The sequence below is a fragment of the Bombina bombina genome, chromosome 4 (assembly GCF_027579735.1).
Source record: "Bombina bombina isolate aBomBom1 chromosome 4, aBomBom1.pri, whole genome shotgun sequence".
Lineage (NCBI taxonomy): Eukaryota > Metazoa > Chordata > Amphibia > Anura > Bombinatoridae > Bombina > Bombina bombina.
In genome coordinates, this window is record NC_069502.1 from 806,841,460 (window position 1) to 806,864,189 (window position 22,730).

General features: G+C 41.3%; 1 protein-coding gene across 1 annotated transcript in view; it reads left to right on the forward strand.

The window, feature by feature from the left end:
• The first annotated feature begins 4 nt into the window (after window positions 1–4).
• LOC128657061 (oocyte zinc finger protein XlCOF7.1-like) overlaps window positions 5–22,730 on the forward strand; it is a 151,727-nt gene continuing 129,001 nt past the window's right edge. The window contains exon 1 of the mRNA XM_053711290.1: window positions 5–127. The gene's annotated coding sequence lies outside the window, so the exon portion shown is untranslated. The remainder of the gene's footprint in view (window positions 128–22,730) is intronic.

Below are 22,730 nucleotides of genomic sequence, written 5' to 3' on the forward strand. Positions count from 1 at the left end.
AGTCATGTGACTTGTGACATCACCGGTCCTTCTGCTGGATGGGAACTAGCTGCTACACATCGGGAAACACAAGGGGGTTGGAGATATTGATTCAGCGCCTACTTGCTACTTGTTTATGTATAGTGAGGTAAGTACACAATGCGCAGACTGTGTGTGATATGTGTATCTCATTGGTTTATATGACTAGCTTTGTAGTGTTATATACCTGTGTATAAGGTGCTGGGAGAGGTGGTGTGAGTGTGAGACAGATCTGTAGTGCCTGTGTATAAGGTGCTGGGGAGAGGTGGTGTGAGTGTGAGACAGATCTGTAGTGTTATGTGCCTGTGTATAATGTGCTGGGGAGAGGTGGTGTGAGACAGATCTGTAGTGTTATATGCCTGTGTATAAGGTGCTGGGGAAAGGTGGTGTGAGTGTGAGACAGATCTGTAGTGCCTGTGTATAAGGTGCTGGGGAGAGGTGGTGTGTGAGTGTGAGACAGATCTGTAGTGTTATGTGCCTGTGTATAATGTGCTGAGGAGAGGTGGTGTGAGTGTGAGACAGATCTGTAGTGTTATATACCTGTGTATAATGTGCTGAGGAGAGGTGGAGTGAGTGTGAGACAGATCTGTAGTGTTATATACCTGTGTATAAGGTGCTGGGGAGAGGTGGTGTGAGTGTGAGACAGATCTGTAGTGTTATGTGCCTGTGTATAATGTGCTGGGGAGAGGTGGTGTGTGAGTGTGAGACAGATCTGTAGTGTTATGTGCCTGTGTATAATGTGCTGAGGAGAGGTGGAGTGAGTGTGAGACAGATCTGTAGTGTTATATACCTGTGTATAATGTGCCGAGGAGAGGTGGAGTGAGTGTGAGACAGATCTGTAGTGTTATATACCTGTGTATAAGGTGCTGAGGAGAGGTGGTGTGAGTGTGAGACAGATCTGTAGTGTTATGTGCCTGTGTATAATGTGCTGAGGAGAGGTGGAGTGAGTGTGAGACAGATCTGTAGTGTTATATACCTGTGTATAAGGTGCTGGGGAGAGGTGGTGTGAGTGTGAGACAGATCTGTAGTGTTATATGCCTGTGTATAAGGTGCTGGGGAGAGGTGGCGTGAGTGTGAGACAGATCTGTAGTGTTATGTGCCTGTGTATAATGTGCTGGGGAGAGGTGGTGTGAGTGTGAGACAGATCTGTAGTGTTATATGCCTGTGTATAAGGTGCTGGGGAAAGGTGGTGTGAGTGTGAGACAGATCTGTAGTGCCTGTGTATAAGGTGCTGGGGAGAGGTGGTGTGTGAGTGTGAGACAGATCTGTAGTGTTATGTGCCTGTGTATAATGTGCTGAGGAGAGGTGGTGTAAGTGTGAGACAGATCTGTAGTGTTATATACCTGTGTATAATGTGCTGAGGAGAGGTGGTGTTAGTGTGAGACAGATCTGTAGTGTTATGTGCCTGTGTATAATGTGCTGAGGAGAGGTGGTGTAAGTGTGAGACAGATCTGTAGTGTTATATACCTGTGTATAATGTGCTGATGAGAGGAGGAGTGTGTGTGAGACAGATCTGTAGTGTTATATACCTGCGTATAAGGTGCTGGGGAGAGGTGGTGTGAGTGTGAGACAGATCTGTAGTGTTATGTGCCTGTGTATAAGGTGCTGGGGAGAGTTGGTGTGAGTGTGAGACAGATCTGTAGTGTTATATACCTGTGTATAAGGTGCTGGAGAGAGGTAGTGTGAGACAGAACTGTAGTGCTATGTGCCTGTGTAAAATGTGCTGGGGAGAGGTGGTGTGAGTATGAGACAGATCTGTAGTGTTATATACCTGTGTATAAGGTGCTGGGGAGAGGTGGTGTGAGTGTGAGACAGATCTGTAGTGTAATATACCTGTGTATAAGGTGATGGGGAGAGGTGGAGTGAGTGTTAGACAGATCTGTAGTGCCTGTGTATAAGGTGCTGGGGAGAGGTGGTGTGAGTGTGAGACAGATCTGTAGTGTTATGTGCCTGTGTATAATGTGCTGGGGAGAGGTGTAGTGAGTGTCAGACATATCTTTAGTGTTATGTGCCTGTGTATAAGGTGCTGGGGAGAGGTGGTGTGAGTGTGAGACAGATCTGTAGTGTTATATGCCTGTGTATAAGGTGCTGGGGAAAGGTGGTGTGAGTGTGAGACAGATCTGTAGTGTTATATACCTGTGTATAAGGTGCTGGGGAGAGGTGGTGTGAGTGTGAGACAGATCTGTAGTGCCTGTGTATAAGGTGCTGGGGAGAGGTGGCGTGAGTGTGAGACAGATCTGTAGTGTTATGTGCCTGTGTATAAGGTGCTGGGGAGAGTTGGTGTGAGTGTGAGACAGATCTGTAGTGTTATATACCTGTGTATAAGGTGCTGGGGAGAGGTGGTGTGAGTGTTAGACAGATCTGTAGTGTTATGTGCCTGTGTATAATGTGCTGGGGAGAGGTGGTGTGAGTGTGAGACAGATCTGTAGTGTTATATACCTGTGTATAAGGTGCTGGGGAGAGGTGGTGTGAGTATGAGACAGATCTGTAGTGCCTGTGTATAAGGTGCTGGGGAGAGGTGGCGTGAGTGTGAGACAGATCTGTAGTGTTATGTGCCTGTGTATAAGGTGCTGGGGAGAGTTGGTGTGAGTGTGAGACAGATCTGTAGTGTTATATACCTGTGTATAAGGTGCTGGGGAGAGGTGGTGTGAGTGTTAGACAGATCTGTAGTGTTATATACCTGTGTATGAGGTGCTGGGGAGAGGTGGTGTGAGTGTGAGACAGAACTGTAGTGTTATGTGCCTGTGTATGAGGTGCTGGAGAGAGGTGGTGAGAGTGTTAGACAGATCTGAGAAAAATGCAAACACAAGAGAGGCGCACAAATGTGTGTATCTGTAGCAAACAACGATGTTGAAAAGCAACCAATCTTATACACAGACTACTCACAATTTCCAGATCTGTAGTGTTATATACCTGTGTATAAAGTGCTGGGGAGAGGTGGCGTGAGTGTTAGACAGATCTGTAGTGTTATATACCTGTGTATAAGGTGCTGGGGAGAGGTGGTGTGAGTGTGAGACAGAACTGTAGTGTTATGTGCCTGTGTATAATGTGCTGGGGAGAGGTGGTGTAAGTGTGAGACAGATCTGTAGTGTTATATATCTGTGTATAAGGTGCTGGGGAGAGGTGGTGTGAGTTTGAGACAGATCTGTAGTGTTATATACCTGTGTATAATGTGCTGAGGAGAGGTGGAGTGAGTGTGAGACAGATCTGTAGTACCTGTGTATAAGGTGCTGCAGAGATGTGGTGTGAGTGTGAGACAGATCTGTAGTGTTATATACCTGTGTATAAGGTGCTGAGGAGAGGTGGTGTGAGTGTGAGACAGATCTGTAGTATTATATTCCTGTGTATAAGGTGCTGGGGAGAGGTGGTGTGAGACAGATCTGTAGCGTTATATACCTGTGTATAAGGTGCTGGGGAGAGGTGGTGTGAGTGTGAGACAGATCTGTAGTGTTATATATACCTGTGTATAAGGTACTGGGAGAGGTGGTGTGAGTGTGAGACATCTGTAGTGTTATGTGCCTGTGTATAAGGTGCTGGGGAGAGGTGGTGTGAGTGTGAGACAGAACTGTAGTGTTATATACCTGTGTATGAGGTGCTGGGGAGAGGTGGTGTGAGTGTGAGACAGATCTGTAGTGTTATATACCTGTGTATGAGGTGCTGGGGAGAGGTGGTGTGAGTGTGAGACAGATCTGTAGTGTTATGTGCCTGTGTATAATGTGCTGAGGAGAGGTGGAGTGAGGGTGAGATAGATCTGTAGTGTTATATACCTGTGTATAAGGTGCTGGGGAGAGGTGGTGTGAGTGTGAGACAGATCTGTAGTGTTATATACCTGTGTATAAGGTGCTGGGGAGAGGTGGTGTGACTGTGAGACAGATCTGTAGTGTTATATACCTGTGTATAAGGTGCTGGGGAGAAGTGGTGTGAGTGTGAGACAGATCTGTAGTGTTATATACCTGTGTATAAGGTGCTGAGGAGAGGTGGTGTGAGTGTGAGACAGATCTGTAGTGTTATATTCCTGTGTATGAGGTGCTGGGGAGAGGTGGAGTGAGTGTGAGACATATCTGTAGTGTTATATACCTGTGTATGAGGTGCTGAGGAGAGGTGGTGTAAGTGTGAGACAGATCTGTAGTGTTATATACCTGTGTATAATGTGCTGAGGAGAGGTGGAGTGAGTGTGAGACAGAACTGTAGTGTTATATACCTGTGTATAAGGTGCTGGGGAGAGGTGGCGTGAGTGTGAGGCAGATCTGTAGTGTTATGTGCCTGTGTATAATGTGCTGGGGAGAGGTGGTGTGAGTGTGAGACAGATCTGTAGTGTTATATACCTGTGTATAAGGTGCTGGGGAGAGGTGGTGTGAGTAAGGTGCTGGGGAGAGGTGGTGTGAGTGTGAGACAGATCTGTAGTGCCTGTGTATAAGGTGCTGGGGAGAGGTGGCGTGAGTGTGAGACAGATCTGTAGTGTTATGTGCCTGTGTAGAAGGTGCTGGGGAGAGTTGGTGTGAGTGTGAGACAGATCTGTAGTGTTATATACCTGTGTATAAGGTGCTGGGGAGAGGTGGTGTGAGTGTTAGACAGATCTGTAGTGTTATATACCTGTGTATGAGGTGCTGGGGAGAGGTGGTGTGAGTGTGAGACAGAACTGTAGTGTTATGTGCCTGTGTATGAGGTGCTGGAGAGAGGTGGTGAGAGTGTTAGACAGATCTGAGAAAAATGCAAACACAAGAGAGGCGCACAAATGTGTGTATCTGTAGCAAACAACGATGTTGAAAAGCAACCAATCTTATACACAGACTACTCACAATTTCCAGATCTGTAGTGTTATATACCTGTGTATAAAGTGCTGGGGAGAGGTGGCGTGAGTGTTAGACAGATCTGTAGTGTTATATACCTGTGTATAAGGTGCTGGGGAGAGGTGGTGTGAGTGTGAGACAGAACTGTAGTGTTATGTGCCTGTGTATAATGTGCTGGGGAGAGGTGGTGTAAGTGTGAGACAGATCTGTAGTGTTATATACCTGTGTATAAGGTGCTGGGGAGAGGTGGTGTGAGTTTGAGACAGATCTGTAGTGTTATATACCTGTGTATAATGTGCTGAGGAGAGGTGGAGTGAGTGTGAGACAGATCTGTAGTACCTGTGTATAAGGTGCTGCAGAGATGTGGTGTGAGTGTGAGACAGATCTGTAGTGTTATATACCTGTGTATAAGGTGCTGGGGAGAGTTGGTGTGAGTGTGAGACAGATCTGTAGTGTTATATACCTGTGTATAAGGTGCTGAGGAGAGGTGGTGTGAGTGTGAGACAGATCTGTAGTGTTATATTCCTGTGTATAAGGTGCTGGGGAGAGGTGGTGTGAGACAGATCTGTAGCGTTATATACCTGTGTATAAGGTGCTGGGGAGAGGTGGTGTGAGTGTGAGACAGATCTGTAGTGTTATATATACCTGTGTATAAGGTACTGGGAGAGCTGGTTTGAGTGTGAGACATCTGTAGTGTTATGTGCCTGTGTATAAGGTGCTGGGGAGAGGTGGTGTGAGTGTGAGACAGAACTGTAGTGTTATATACCTGTGTATGAGGTGCTGGGGAGAGGTGGTGTGAGTGTGAGACAGATCTGTAGTGTTATATACCTGTGTATGAGGTGCTGGGGAGAGGTGGTGTGAGTGTGAGACAGATCTGTAGTGTTATGTGCCTGTGTATAATGTGCTGAGGAGAGGTGGAGTGAGTGTGAGATAGATCTGTAGTGTTATATACCTGTGTATAAGGTGCTGGGGAGAGGTGGTGTGAGTGTGAGACAGATCTGTAGTGTTATATACCTGTGTATAAGGTGCTGAGGAGAGGTGGTGTGAGTGTGAGACAGATCTGTAGTGTTATATTCCTGTGTATGAGGTGCTGGGGAGAGGTGGAGTGAGTGTGAGACATATCTGTAGTGTTATATACCTGTGTATGAGGTGCTGAGGAGAGGTGGTGTAAGTGTGAGACAGATCTGTAGTGTTATATACCTGTGTATAATGTGCTGAGGAGAGGTGGAGTGAGTGTGAGACAGATCTGTAGTGTTATATACCTGTGTATAAGGTGCTGAGGAGAGGTGGTGTGAGTGTGAGACAGATCTGTAGTGTTATATTCCTGTGTATGAGGTGCTGGGGAGAGGTGGAGTGAGTGTGAGACATATCTGTAGTGTTATATACCTGTGTATGAGGTGCTGAGGAGAGGTGGTGTAAGTGTGAGACAGATCTGTAGTGTTATATACCTGTGTATAATGTGCTGAGGAGAGGTGGAGTGAGTGTGAGACAGAACTGTAGTGTTATATACCTGTGTATAAGGTGCTGGGGAGAGGTGGCGTGAGTGTGAGGCAGATCTGTAGTGTTATGTGCCTGTGTATAATGTGCTGGGGAGAGGTGGTGTGAGTGTGAGACAGATCTGTAGTGCCTGTGTATAAGGTGCTGGGGAGAGGTGGTGTGAGTGTGAGACAGATCTGTAGTGTTATATACCTGTGTATAATGTGCTGGGGAGAGGTGGTGTGAGTGTGAGACAGATCTGTAGTGTTATATACCTGTGTATAATGTGCTGGGGAGAGGTGGAGTGAGTGTAAGACAGATCTGTAGTGTTATATACCTGTGTATAAGGTGCTGGGGAGAGGTGGTGTGAGTGTTAGACAGATCTGTAGTGTTATATACCTGTGTATAAGGTGCTGGGGAGAGGTGGTGTGAGTGTTAGACAGATCTGTAGTGTTATATACCTGTGTATAAGGTGCTGGGGAGAGGTGGTGTGAGTGTGAGACAGATCTGTAGTGTTATATACCTGTGTATGAGGTGCTGGGGAGAGGTGGTGTGAGTGTGAGACAGATCTGTAGTGTTATGTGGCTGTGTGTAAGGTGCTGGGGAGAGGTGGTGTGAGTGTGAGACAGATCTGTAGTGTTATGTGCCTGTGTATAAGGTGCTGGGGAGAGGTGGTATGAGTGTGAGGCAGACGGTACCTCTATATACGGTTATATGCTGTATTATGTGCTAGAATGGGGGCTATGTGTGAGACAGGATCCTCTATATCTATAATATTAAATATCTCAATATAAGTGACTAGGAGGGCGGTGTGTGAAACAGCGGGGATATCTCTATAACATTGTATATCTATATACCTGTATAAGGAATTTGACAGGGATGTACTAAAAGCAATGACAAGGGTGAATGACAGAATGGAATGCCCATAGACTATAATAGGATTACATTTAAAGTGCTATAGCAATAAAACTATGAGACATATCAAATAGATATTTACCAGATATGTTCCCCAGGTACAGTAGCAGATTCTGAAAGTGACATTACGTCACATTATAGCTGCTTTCTATGAAATGACAAGGTTGAAAGACATGATGGAATGCCCATAGACTGTAATAGGATTACATTTAAAAGTGCTATAGCAACGAAAATACCAGACATATCAAGTAGATATTTACCAGATATGTTCTCCAGGTACAGTAGCGTAATCTGAAAGTGAGATTACTTCAGATTATAGCTGCTTTCTATGGAATGACAAGGGTGAATGACAAAATTGAATGCCCATAGACTATAATGGGATTACATTTAAAAGTGCAATAGAAATTAAAAGATGAGACTTTTTTTTTTTTTACATACCTTTTATTTTAGTACTGGCAGACTTTCTGCCAGTACTTAAGATGGCGGGGACAATTGTGGGGTGGGAGAGGGAAGAGAGCTGTTTGGGAGGGATCAGGGGATGTGATGTGTCAGGTGGGAGGCTGATCTCTACATTAAAGCTAAAATTAACCCTGCAAGCTCCCTACAAGATACCTAATTAACCCCTTCACTGCTAGAGATAATACACGTGTGATGCGCAGTGGTATTTAGCGGCCTTCTAATTTTCCAAAAAGCAACACCAAAGCCATATATGTCTGCTATTTTTGAACAAAGGGGATCCCAGAGAAGCATTTACAACCATTTGTGCCATAATTGCACAAGCTGTTTCTAAATAATTTCAGTGAGAAACCTAAAGTTTGTGAAAAAGTGAATGTTTTTTTTTATTTGATCGCATTTGGCGGGGAAATGGTGGCATGAAATATACCAAAATGGGCCTAGATCAATACTTTGGGTTGTCTACTACACTACACTAAAGCTAAAATTAACCCTACAAGCTCCCTAATTAACCCCTTCACTGCTGGGCATAATACACTTGTGGTGCGCAGCTGCATCAACGCCAAAGCCATATATGCCCAGAGGCAGAACTTTAGCAAAGCTTTGTTTGGAAAAATCAGCCTGATGTGGAGCAGCGCTGTAAAGCTAAAGCAATAACAGTTCCTGCATGTGTCCTGTTCTTTCTGCAGACATGATGAATTTTCTGCGATGACATCTCAGATCACTGCATGTTCTGCTTTGGGGCATATATGTCTGCTATTTCTGAACAAAGAGGATCCCAGAGAAACTTTTACAACCATTTGTGCCATAATTGTACAAGCTGATTGTAAATAATTTCAGTGAGAAACCTAAAATTGTGAAAAATTTAAGGTTTTTCTCATTTAATCGCATTTGGCGGAGAAATAGTGGCATGAAATATACCAAGATGAGCCTAGATCAATACTTAGGGTTGTCTACTACAGTAAAGCTAAAATTAACCCTAGAAGCTCCCTACATGCTCCCTAATTAACCCCTTCACTTCTGGGCATAATACACATGTGGTGCGCAGTGGCATTTAGTGGCCTTCTAATTACCAAAAAGCAACGCCAAAGCCATATAAGTCTGCTATTTCTGAACAAAGAGGATCCCAGAGAAGCATTTACAACCATTTGTGCCATAATTGCACAAGTTGTTTGCAAATAATTTCAGTTAGAAACCTAAAGTTTGTAAAAAAAAATTGTGAAAAAGTGAACAATTTTTTTTATTTGATCTCATTTGGCGGTGAAATGGTGGCTTGAAATATACCAAAATGGGCCTAGATCAATACTTTGGGTTGTCTTCTAAAAAAAATATATACATGTCAAGGGATATTCAGGGATTCCTGACAGATATCAGTGTCCCAATGTAACTAGCGCTAATTTTGAAAAAAAAAAAATGGTTTGGAAATAGCAAAGTGCTACTTGTACTTATTGCCCTATAATTTGCAAAAAAAGCAAAGAACATGTAAACATTGGGTATTTCTAAACTCAGGACAAAATTTAGAAACTATTTAGTATGGGTGTTTTTTGGTGGTTGTAGATGTGTAACAGATTTTGGGGGTCAAAGTTCGAAAAAGTGTGTTTTTTTCCATTTTCTCCTCATATTTTATAAAAAAAAATTATAGTAAATTATAAGATATGATGAAAATAATGGTATCTTTAGAAAGTCAATTTAAAGGGGAGAAAAACGGTATATAATATGTGTGGGTACAGTAAATGAGTAAGAGGAAAATTACAGCTAAACACAAACACAGCAGAAATGTAAAAATAGCCCTGATCCTTAAGGGAAAGAAATTGAAAAATGGTCTTGTCCTTAAGGGGTTAAAAGTGATATATTACAACACAAATATGAGATATATCAACTAGATATTTACCATATATGTTCCCCAGATACAGTATCATATTCTGAAAGTGAGATTACGTCAGATTATAGCTGCTTTCTATGGAATGACAAAATTGAATGCCCATAGACTATAATGGGATTACATTTAAAATTGATATAGAAACTAAAATATTAGACATATTAACTAGATATGTTCCCCAGGTACAGTAGCATATTCTGAAAGTGAGAATACTTCAGAATATAGCTGCTTTCTATGGAATGACAAGGGTGAATGATAAAATAGAATGCCCATAGACTATAATAGGATTACATTTAAACTTTTACTTTTCACTTTTTCAGAACAGTATAAGTTTACAACTACCCCTGGTTTATGTGCAACCCAGATATAATAGGAGTCATCATTTGGATTGTTTATATTAAATCAGGTGATTTGGAACTATGCTTTGCATGATATAGTGCTGAGCTTGTTTATTTACACCTAGCCCCTAGATTGATGGGAGTTATTTGAATTAATGTGCACTATTATCTGTTTGCACAATTATTAGTGGATTGCTTGTTATTGCTGATGATATATTCTGTATAGATAAATGTGTAAGGCTTTGTCCTGTTAATGATATATAGTCATTAGCGCTTTTGATTTGTTTTTTATAGTTTTTTTTATATTTTTAATCAATTGTGATAATATGTACTAGATTTAAACTTTGTAAGAATAAATTTTGTTATTTTTAGAGAGGGCTGGATATTTTTCCCTAACCTTATAATATTCAAGATATTTTTTATGTTAGAATGAAGTCAAGGGTTACTTTATTGAGACGCCCCTTGCCAAGGTGGAAGTTCTACCTCTTTTCAAACAGTTTTTGGTTTTGTTTCATTATAAAACTGTGTTCTGCTGCTTAAACATTGGACAAACAGTTGTGTTAATGTAAAGATTTAGGGGCCTATGGGGGGGGTAGTTATCAAGCCGTCAACCTCAAATACGCTGGAATTCCGCAGCGTATTTGTGGCGAGGCTGATTCGCCTTAGTTATCAAGCCCTTGATACCGGCAAAAGTAGAATTTTGTGACGTAAGCTTCGATCCGCCGGTCTCAGTCCGACACAGATCGATTCTTACGTCACTCCAGATGTTCTGCACATAAGTGCGGCACAATCTGACTACTTTTGCTAGTTATCAAAAAACTAGCAGGTACGCTCGGCACTTTTCCGGCCCAGCGTACCTGGTTTTCAATCCGCCGCCCTGGAGGCGGCGGATCCCATAGGAATCAATGGGAGTCTGACCATAGCGAAAGTTCATGTTCGCTGCTGCCCGACATCCCATTGATTCCTATGGGAGCTGTCTACACCTAACACCCTAACATGTACCCCGAGTCTAAACACCCCTAATCTGTCCCCCCCTACACCGCCGCAACTAAATAAATGTGTTAACCCCTAAACCGCCGCTCCTGGACCCCGCCGCAACCTATATTAAACTTATTAACCCCTAATCTGCCCCCCCTACACCGTCGTCACCTATAATACATTTATTAACCCCTATCCTGCCCCCCACTACACCGCTGCCACTGTAATAAAATTATTAACCCCTAAACCTAAGTCTAACACTAACCCTAACACCCCCCTAACTTAAATATTAATTAAATAAATCTAAATAATATTTCTCTTATTAACTAAGTTAATCCTATTTAAAACTAAATACCTGTAAAATAAACCCTAAGATAGCTACAATATAAATAATAATTATATTGTAGCTATCTTAGGATTTATTTTTATTTTACAGGCAACTTTCAATTTATTTTAACTAGGTACAATAGCTATTAAATAGTTATTAACTATTTAATAGCTACCTAGCTAAAATAAAGAGAAATTTACCTGTAAAATAAAAACTAACCTAAGTTACAATTACACCTAACACTACACTATACTTTAATAAATTATTTCTATTTAAAACTAAATACTTACCTGTAAAATAAACCCTAAGATAGCTACAATATAATTAATAATTACATTGTAGCTATTTTAGGATTTATATTTATTTTACAGCTAACTTTGTATTTATTTTAGCTAGTTAGAATAGTTATTAAATAGTTATGAACTATTTCATAACTACCTAGCTAAAAGAAATACAAAATTACCTGTAAAATAAATCCTAACCTAAGTTACAATTAAACATAACACTACACTATCATTAAATTAAATAAATTAACTACAAATAACTTCAATTAAATACAATTACATAAACTAACTAAAGTACAAAAAATAAAAAAAATAAGTTACAAACATTTAAAAAATATTACAACAATTTTAAGCTACTTACACCTAATCTATGCCCCCTAATAAAATAACAAAGCCCCCCAAAATAAAAGAATTCCCTACCCTATTCTAAATTAAAAAGTTCAAAGCTCTTTTGCAGGGCATGCCCCAAAGAAAACTGCTCTTTTGCCTGTAAAAGAAAAATACAACCCCCCCCAAAATTAAAACCCACCACCCACATACCCCTAATCTAACCCAAACCCCCCTTAAAAAACCTAACACTACCCCCCTGAAGATCATCCTACCTTGAGTTGTCTTCAGCCAGCCGACCATCGATGGAACCAAAGAGGAGATCCGGAGCGGCAGAAGTCATCATCCAGGCGGCGCTGAAGAAGTCTTCCATCCGGGCGATGTCATCTTCCAAGCGGCGTCTTCAATCTTCATCCATCCGGAGCGGAGCCATCTTCAGACGAGCCAACGCGGATCCATCCTCTTCTTCCCGACGACTACCGACGAATGGATATTCCTTTAAGGGACGTCATCCAAGATGGTGTCCCTTCAATTCCGATTGGCTGATAGGATTCTATCAGCCAATCGGAATTAAGGTAGGAAAAATCTGATTGGCTGATTGAATCAGACAATCAGATTGAAGTTCAATACGATTGGCTGATCCAATCAGCCAATCAGATTGAGCTCGCATTCTATTGGCTGATCGGAACAGCCAATAAAATGCGAGCTCAATCTGATTGGCTCAACAGTAAGCTTCGTCATCAGGGGAGAGGGTTGTTACTCGATAGCCCTGCTCTTGTTTAAGAGCCTCCCTCCAGAGTCGTCGGCGGACAAGGAATGTCCAGCTGGGCCAGCGCCTCCTCTGCTCTCTTTAGGAGCTTGGTTCCCATAGTTACCGGCTACTGTGGCACGTCTGCTCTGTCGGCAGAAACTGTGTGATAGAAGCAGATCCCACCGCTGCCAGCCAATGTGACGAATTCCCCAGCTACCCCGACAGGGTAGCTCCGCCAAACGGGTCCTGCTTCCTCCCTGCCGACTGCAGCTATGTAGCTGGCAAGTGACCACAGCCTGTAGCCACCCCTGATGCCCGACAGCATCAGTACCCAGGGTCCCACCCTGTGGCAGACTCCAGCTACCCAGACTGGGTAGCTCTGATTGATGATCCTTTCTCTACCTGGAACAGGCTGGCTATGTAGCCCAGGAAAGTGATTTCTATGTAGCCCAGGAAAGTGATTTTAGCTGGAGCTCACCCAAATAACTAGACAGACTAGCCTTCAGGTGAACAAGAACTGATTTTATTGAAAACATGCACTCCTTTTATACAGACAGCTCATCTTGATAAGACCCTAGACAATCCCACTATTTTCCCGCCATTCCCGCCCCTCCAGACAGCCCGGCACCTCCATAGGAGCCACAGTCCCACATAATCCCAATACATATGGGTGGCGTTTTCGGGGTGGAGCAGCGGCACTTACAGGGTGTCATTTTATAGCTCTTGGTCCCCAGATTTCACAGTCCAAAAATCAGCATGATTTGTTACTAGGGACCGGAGTTACAGTCCGTTGAAGTTATGGCGTTAGGGGTGTCCAAAAACCCCGGTTCCCAAAGGAGCTCCCCTCCGGCAATTCCACCACCCCTTGTACTCCCCAGGGGCTACTAATACCAAAAAGAGCGGAGCTCTGGGGCACATGGTTGCTGGAGCGACCTGGGTTAAAGTTAGCGGGTGCTCTGTTGTCCTGTGGCCGACCGGGAGTTCCAGGAGCCTGGCCAGCCTGAGAGGGGTTAGGCGGGTGTCCGTTGTGAGGTGGCCGACCGGGAGTTCCAGGAGCCGGGCCAACCTTGGAGGGTTTTCCTGGTCATACACCAACTTTTCTCTGAACACAAAAACAAGCCAACACAAAGCAAACAAACAGCTTCCAGAGATGGTGGTTGCTCTGAGGATCCCAAAACCACTGAGAAACAACAGGGGTGAGGTTGTAGGGGGGTGGGGGATTGCTTTTCCCCTCCGGCAATTCCACCACCCCTTGTACTCCCCAGGGGCTACTAATCCCAAAAAGAGCGGAGCTCTGGGGCACATGGTTGCTGGAGCGACCTGGGTTAAAGTTAGCGGGTGCTCTGCTGTCCTGTGTCTGCCTGGGAGTTCCAGGAGCCTGGCCAGCCTGAGAGGGGTTAGGCGGGTGTCCGTTGTGAGGCAGGCGACCGGGAGTTCCAGGAGCCCGGCCAGCCTTGGAGGGTTTTCCAGGTCATACACCAAATTTTCTCTGAACACAAAAACAAGCCAACACAAAGCAAACAAACAGCTTCCAGAGATGGTGGTTGCTCTGAGGAGCCCAAAACCACTGAGAAACAACAGGGGTGAGGTTGTAGGGGGGGTGGGGGATAGCCTTAGCCGTCTGGTATCCGTGACACACACTAATCGAAGAAATTATAGCAATTTACACTAAAGAATAATTGATGTTTAATCAAGCTGTTTGAAATAAACTAGTTTAGAAACAGGATATCTGTAACGTTGGTTGATTATGATTTAAACTGGTACTGTTGGGATTGAATTGTATGATTCTCCCTTAATAGGTAATTGTTGCTACGTAGCAGGTAATATGCAGTTACCGTTTAATAACAATATAGCAGAGTTTCCTATTTAGGTAAACTGTTACTATTCTCAGTATATATTGTATTGTTACGTTTATCACCTTGTTCAAAGAATTTTATGCTCTTGGCTTGATCGTATGTAACAACACGAAATACTTAATATTTATGTAATGCTGTATGATCAACTTGACAGACTGCTGCTCGCTATATATGTTATAACATATAACATTAACTGAGTTTAATAAAAACAGCGCCAAAAACTGCGTATGGCATAGATGGTATTACTATGTTATCAACTCAGCAAATAATTTACTCTCTTAGTAGGTAATAATGTAAGGTTCATCAACAAGTTTAGTCACAATATTGCAATCTTAGGATTTTGTAATAGCAGCGCTGGAATCTTAGCGTTGTATAAATATTGGTGCTGTGTGGACGAACCGACAATTGTATATATTTATTTGCTATATGAGATTGGCAACTTAGTAGTATGCTGTAGTGATACACAAAGCTTCTATATTAAATAGTCTCTTCTAAAATTATGTTGTCTTATATCGGCAGTTATATAGATAGTATGGACACTACACACATAGTGTTATTATGGCCAAATGAAAATGACCTTGCTTCTATATATACACAATGTTGTCTCAAGGCTGGTAATCTCTAGTGTAATTGCGGCATAGCACAGTGTATTACTACCCAACACTATATTACGGTATAGGGCTGCAAATTTCTACCCAATGTTCTGTAGGAAATGGTCTTAAATTAAAGACCATTGCCTGTACCATGTGACATATTTAGGTCCTTTAGCGTTGTGGGATCTAGCCACTACCAGATAACTGTGTGCTGTACATAGGGAGACCTTAGTTAATAGTTAGCGGCTGTGTGTGACAGGTAATGACAGCAGCTTATTATCGGAGGGGGCTGTGTGTGAAAACGAACGGAATCGGCTTGTTGTGTGAGAGGGACTGTGAGAAGGGGGCTGTGTATGAGGGAGATAGGGTTTAGAGGGTAAGGAGGGGGTTGTATGTAAGGGAAAGGGGGCTGTGAGGGTGAGGAGGGAGCTTTTTGTGAGGGAAAGGGGTTTGTTTCTCAACAGCCGGGCCGCGACCCGACATAGCCTCCAGACACTCGCTGTGACAGGCCCGCCTTTACACATCTCCAAAATTTTGGATGGGCCTGTCAGAGTGCCACTGCGCATGTCCGTTTGTGCATTATGAGCGTGTAGCTGCGTGCAGAGCGTGAAGCATCGGCTCACAGGTAAGTAAGCCCACTGACACCAATGTATATATTTAGTGCGGCCACTGGACACCAATGTGTATGTATAATCAACCTTACACCAATGTGTATGTGTAAACTGTGTGTGTGTGTGTGTGTATATATATATATATATATATATATATATAGATCCCACTGACACCAATGAATTATCATTCATTAACCCACTGTAAACTATATATATATATGAATTATCATATAATTAACCCATGGTAAACAATATTTATAGGTAATCTCTTATTTTAGCGTATTTTATCCTCTATGGGAGAAACAAGCGTTTTTAATTTTACAGGGCATACCAGTTACTGTAGGCAATAAAGGGTTACTTTTGGCTGAGCTGCGATTTGAGGACTTCCTGTGGGAGGAGCGTTGAGGAAGGAGCACTCACGCTGAGCTCTCTCGTATGTGGAGCTAACTTTAGACCTAACACCCTACCACAAAGCCCTATTGCTGGGGCAAAAAACATACCCAGCCTGGGGGAGAGAAAGTGTGGTGTGAGGAAGTCATAGCACCCCTAACAAGTGGACATAACATACCCGCTGGGAAGGAATGCGGCAGCCACCCCTGTAAGGAGGACAGACATAACTCGGAGCTAACACTGTGCACGGAGGGAGCTGAATCGCACCTGATTACAGAAAGGTGGGGATCCGAGGCACAAGAGGAGCGGTTGGCTCAGGAGAGTGACGAGGGGGCCACCGCATAGAGCATAACTGTCAGCGGCACTAATACCCCCCCCATGCAGGAAAGTCGGCGTGGAAACGTGACGTCATAACCGCAAGGCGGTGGCGCTGAGAGGAGCTGCCGAACGGGAGCTGCGGTGTAAGCTGAACCGCGGGTTGAGACACAGACTCTACAGGCGGACTAAAAGCAGAGGCCCCCCGGGTGGGGCAAACCAACGGAGAATGGCTACTCGAAACCTGCCGTGAAGAAAGGGGGGGGGTAAGTTTACAAAACATTAATTCACATATGACTGAATGAAAAGCTGCGGAGGCTAGATTTGATGTATGCAAAGCTTGAGGGGTTAAATGAACAGGGAGAAGGCACGCAATTGTAACGCACCCAGGGCTGGAGTGGCTTTATTGATCAGAAGTGACTATACACAGATACATAGCAGCAGCCACTGGAACTCTTAAAGTAACAGTAGAATATAATCCCTTCAGCAATAGAGGGCATTACCCACTTCATATACGTTTTCCTCCCCTTCGAGAGCATAGAGGGTAGAACATATAAAGGCCGGTGCGCACAGATTAACAAAGCGGGACCAGTTCAGTAAAAAATCCAAAGACTTAGGTTCATGAGACTTGAGTACTGGGCCGGTTTTTTCACAGTTTGAGGACATGATGTGAACAGGACTTGCTGGGAAACAAGCTATAGATTACCCTGTACTCTCAGAGTTAACCCCGGCAAGCATCAAAAGGGAAAGTGTAAGAGGCCAGAATTTATGTGGCAGGAGGTGGTGTAACTTAAAGCAGCTTCTTTCTCTCAGTATTAAATTGAGGAAAAACTCTGTGACTTAGAGATGCAGACGTGGTAGCTGCTTCTTGGTGCAATATAAAGGAGCCACTGGAACAAGGCTATAAATTTGTTTAGCATTTAATTTTGTGAATAGCTGCTGGCCACAGTTGAAGGTTGAAAGACATTTCACACTGTTAATGTGGTAAAATACTAGACATTTTGTACAAGATAGTGTGCTGATTAACAGACTAGGCTTGCTTAATTCCAGTTGAAAGTAATACAGCTGAGTGGATTGTGATTTTTTTCTGACTATTAAGGTATCTGAGGATTGAAAAAGGCCGCAAACAAGAAAAAAAAAAAAAAAAAAATTCTTATAATTGTTATATATGTGAAGGGACCACATGTGCATTACAAGATTAACTGCATTTTTTGTATTTTTGATGTTGCAAAATACTAGATACTCTGTGTAAGAAAGTGTGCAGGTTAATAGGTTGGGCATGTTTAACCTTAGTTAAAAACAATATAACAGTTTGTGCCACGAATTTCTACGCCTACTAAGGTATCTGAGTACTGAAAAAGGCTACAAACAAGTGTGAAACACAATTGTTATAGATGTAAGGGGGTTACGTGTGCCTTTCAAGATTAATTCCAGAAATGTAAAGCACAGATAGGGAGCAGACACAGCAGCAGTAAGGTCTAACTAAAACTACAAATCTAGGAACAGAGTCTAATAACATTCAGTATTTAGACTAGTTACTGGACACAGCTGAACGTTGGAATGTATTTAATACTTCTGAGGGCGTAAAAATCTTAGATATCTAGGAAATAGACACAGCAGCACTAGTGTTCAGTTAGAACAACAACCTAGGAATAGAGCCTTTTTTTTTTTTTAAATGTTTTATTTAATTTTTGACAGAAGAAAAAGGTGAAAAGTAACAAAAGAGCACATTCGCTCACGTTTGTGCACCGCGCAGGGTAAATCAAGGTACATGCATAATAAAGAGATCAGTTGATCAGTACATCATACATAACATTTAATTTTGTTTATATGCATACTTGTCCAAGCGAAAAGAAATAATAAAAAGAAAAAAATAAACAAGAGTGGAACTATGACTATTCTGCCACTTTTCTGGTGTGTATAGAAGAAGAAAGAATAGAAAAAAGAAAGAAGAAAAAAAAAAAAAAAAAATTTTTTAAATTTGTTACCTCTCCCCCGCTATAAGCTCTCAGAACCATGCCACTGGGAACACTTCTCTCAAAATTAAGCCTTCAAAATATTCTGTTTTATGTAACTCTTTAGTAAGAATATACTGTATGTTAAGCGGATATGTTTGGATAATTTTGGTCCATTTATTAAAGAATCTTTGAATTTGTTTGCTATGTATTTTAGAAATATTATATTGTTCAAAAATAATCTGTTGTTTTACAGCTTCCAAAAATCTAATGAAAGAGGGGGCTTTTCTGTGTTTCCAGCTTTTTAGTAGTAGATTGCGGACAATTAGTATAATTGTATTAATCAGGTCAGCATTGTGGCCTCCTGGATTTAAGAAAACAATCATTTTTGGGTTAGAAATAGAATACTCCGAGTCCAGCTTGTTTAACCAAAAATTGACTTTCTGCCAGAATTGCCACACTTTCGGGCAATACCAAAAACAGTGTAACAGATCTGCCCAGGGCAAAGAGCATTTATAACAGAGGCCCATGCTGTCCTGCGACCACTGTGCTAATCTTTTCGGTGAGATGTATGCATTATTGAGTAATTTTAGGTGGGATTCATGCCAGGAGGAACGAAGGGGCGCTTTCACCAACCATTTAATACTTTTTTTAATTAAATCATGATTAACTCCTTCAAAGTATCTCGACCAATGAGAGATATGTTGCTCAGAGTATAATTGACCCTGCTTAGCCAGCAAGATATTGTATAAGAGCGAAATAGAGTGTTTTCCTTGTTTATATAACTTTATATACCCTCCAATTTCAGCAAAACATTCCGACCAGTTTCCAAGCTGTAATTTCTTATTCAAAAAATTACGTAGCTGTAAATAGGCAAAGAAATGTTTGTTGGAAAGATTAAATTCATTGACAATGCTTTCAAAGGTTCTTATATTGGCTTGCTCATCTAAGAGCTGTGTTATCTTAGAGAGCCCTTTATTGTCCCATTCTCTAAATGGCTTATAAGAACACCCAGGTGGAAACTCAGGATTTCCTCTGATCAATAGAAAAGATGATATGTGGAAATTAATCTTAAGCCGAGAGCATAGAAGTTGCCAGGCTTTAACTACATTATAAATACTGGTGTACAGTTTTATACTTTTTGGTAATTGGACACTAACACAATGTAGAATTGTTTTGCAAGAAAACGGGTATATAATAGTCTCTTCTAGACTAAAATTCGTCAATGCCTTGCCAGCATGCAGCCAGTCTATCCCATAGCGTGCCAAGATAGCTAAGTTATATGACTTAATGTCTGGGAGAGCTAAGCCACCCTGTTCCTTCTGTTGAAATAGTTTTTTAATCGAAATCATCTGTCTTGACTTATTCCAAAGGAACTTAGCACAGGCCTGGTTAAATATTTTAATATCTTTTGCTTTAATAAATAGAGGGAGATTATTCATTACAAATAATATCTGTGGGAACAAGATATTTTTTATCATTGTGATTTTAGCTGAAAGAGAAATTGGAAGTAATGCCCAACGTTGTAATTTAGCTTTAATATTAGTAAAAAAAGGAGTAAAATTAAGTTTGTACCAACTGTTTGGATCTCTATGTAGTATAATCCCAAGGTATCTGAGAGTCTCGACCTCTTTTAGATCATATTGAATCCTGCTATCCTTCTTTTTATATATCCATAATATCTCGGATTTAATTGTGTTTACCTTATAGCCTGAGATTTTGCTAAATAGTTCTAAAGCACCAAACGCTATGGGAATATTTTTATATGTATGTTTAAAATATAATAATAGGTCATCTGCATAGAGTGACAAAACTAATTTCTGTTCGCCTATATTTATCCCCTCGAATTCTTGGCGTAGATAGATTGCCAGGGGTTCAATGGCCAAATTAAATAAAAGGGGGGACAGTGGGCAACCCTGACGTGTACCTTTCTCCATTTTAAAAAAAGGAGTTTGGGTATTATTAATCGCTATTGAGGAGATTGGATAATTGTATATAGTTTTGATAAATTCTATCAGCTTTCCTGTAAAACCAAATTTTGTCAGGGCCACATATAAATGATCCCATATTATGGAGTCAAATGCCTTCTCCGCGTCAATCATAACCATAGCAATATCATCTTGGTATGTTATTTTCTCCTTATTAATTTTGTTCCAAAAATATTCTATTAGCGTATATGCTTTTCTGATGTTTTTAGTAAGTGATCTATTACACATGAAACCCGCTTGGTCTTGGTGGATAATTTCTTGGAGTACTTCCTTAAGACGATTCGCTATTATAGATGTTAACAATTTGTAATCTATATTCAACAAGGAGATAGGTCTATATGACCCTAAATCTGTTAAATTTTTATCTTTTTTTGGTATAAGTGTTATGACTGACGCGGAGAAAAACCTTGACATTAATTTTCCCTCCATAAAATATTCATTGAATAAACAAGTTAGAATAAGAACAATTTCTGAATTTAGGAGCCTGTAAAACTCGGCCGGTATTTGATCTGGTCCAGGTGCCTTGCCCAATTTCATTGCCTCTATCGCTTTTATGACCTCGTCTGGGGAAATAGGCAAATTCAATCCCTTCACTTGATCTGCAGTAATCTGTGGACAAGTAATAGAGGTCCAAAATGTCTTGCTGGCTTCTTTATCTATAGCTTTCGAGGCATATATATTCTTATAATATCCATAAAAAGCTTTACTAATATCTTCAGTTTGTGTGTAATTTTGCCCCTCTACTATCACATTCTCAATTATATTCTTCCGGTTCCTGACTTTCTCTAACTTTGACAGATACTTCACTGATTTACCATATCTACCACCATAAGCAGAGTTTACTCTGGCTTCTTGCTTTATCATTTTAGCTAAGAGAAACGAGTCTCTTTCTTGTTTGGCCTTTCTATACTCTAGCCAATATTTCCTTAGAGTGTTGTTTGTATAGTTGTGAAGCGCCCTAGCAACAGTTTTTGTTAACTGAATCTCGCGAGCTATGCTCTTTTTTTTTAAAGTAATCATATATAATTTAATCTCTCCCTTTAGATATGCTTTGGCTGCTTCCCAAAATATTTTGTAATTGTTAGCATACTCTTGGTTGTTAACACAGTATTCGCGCCATTTATTTTTTATCCATATTTGGAAGGGTCCATCATTAATCATATGCTTTGGAAAAAAATTTTTATTTCCCCCCCGTATATATTGATCACATACCCCTACCTCCAGTAATATTGTAGCATGATCTGATATTATAATTTCACCGATATCTGTACATATCTCCTCCTGCAATAAAGCATTTGAGACTAGGAAAAAATCAATGCTCGAGAGAGATCTATGTACTTGAGATTCACAAGTAAAACTTTTTCCCCCGGGGTGCTGCACCCGCCATATATCGTGTAAACTTAGTTCTTCACATATTTGGAAAAATATTTGAGAATTTTGCATAGGCCTTCTATTCTGTCTATGAGACAACCTATCTAATGATGGTGTAGGGGTTAAGTTGAAATCTCCAGCAAGAATTATATTTGGATCTTCTTTCAACATTAATCTAGCCGTCATGTCACTCCAAAATAGTTGGTCTTTGACATTAGGCCCATATACATTGCACACTACATATTTTATTTTTTTAATGTCCACTGTTAAAATTATCCATCTATCATTAAAATCTATTTGACTTTCTCGGATATTATATTCCAAATCTTTGTTAAATAGGAAAGCGACCCCCCGTTTCCTCCTAGAACAGTCTGATGCTATTACTTGTCCTACCCAGTTGCATTTGAGTTTCTGAGCTTCAGTGTTTTTCAAGTGTGTTTCCTGCAATAGGACAATATCAGGTTTAAATTTAGCTAAGTGCCTAATTATCAGCTTTCTTTTTTTGGGGGTTGTTATCCCTCCTACATTCCATGAAATAAATTTGATCTTCCTCATCTTATTAGTAGCCCTTTAATTTTTTATATCCTTGCCATTTTCCCTCTATCATTACTTCCTGAGAGCTGCAGCGAGGGAGAGAACACAAAGCGCAAAAAAAAAAAAAAAAAGAGAAAACAAGCACCTCCACATTATTTATAAAACAACATAAGACCCCTAAAACTAAGATTATAATCAATTAAGGTCTCTTCTTTAACCCTTTGTTTTACCTTATTTGCCTAGTTTTACAAAAGTCTCTCACTTCTTCTGTGTTAACCAGAGTAACATTGCCCTCCGCATCCTCCACTATTATCCTTGCAGGATATGTTAATCTAGCCTTCAGGCCGGCATTAATTAACCTGGTACAGTAGGGGGCTAGCTCTTTTCTTTTCATAGGAATAGAGCCTAATAGAGTAACTCCAACAGTGAGTGGCAGCTGGTATAGGTCTATTAGAGAACACCAAGAGAAACGTAGTAGAGAAGAAGTATCAGAGGAAATACAGTGTACACAAAGGGTCGTGGTAACACTAGGTTGCAGGAGAAAAGGAAACGTACAAATGGAAAAATACGTTACAAGTGT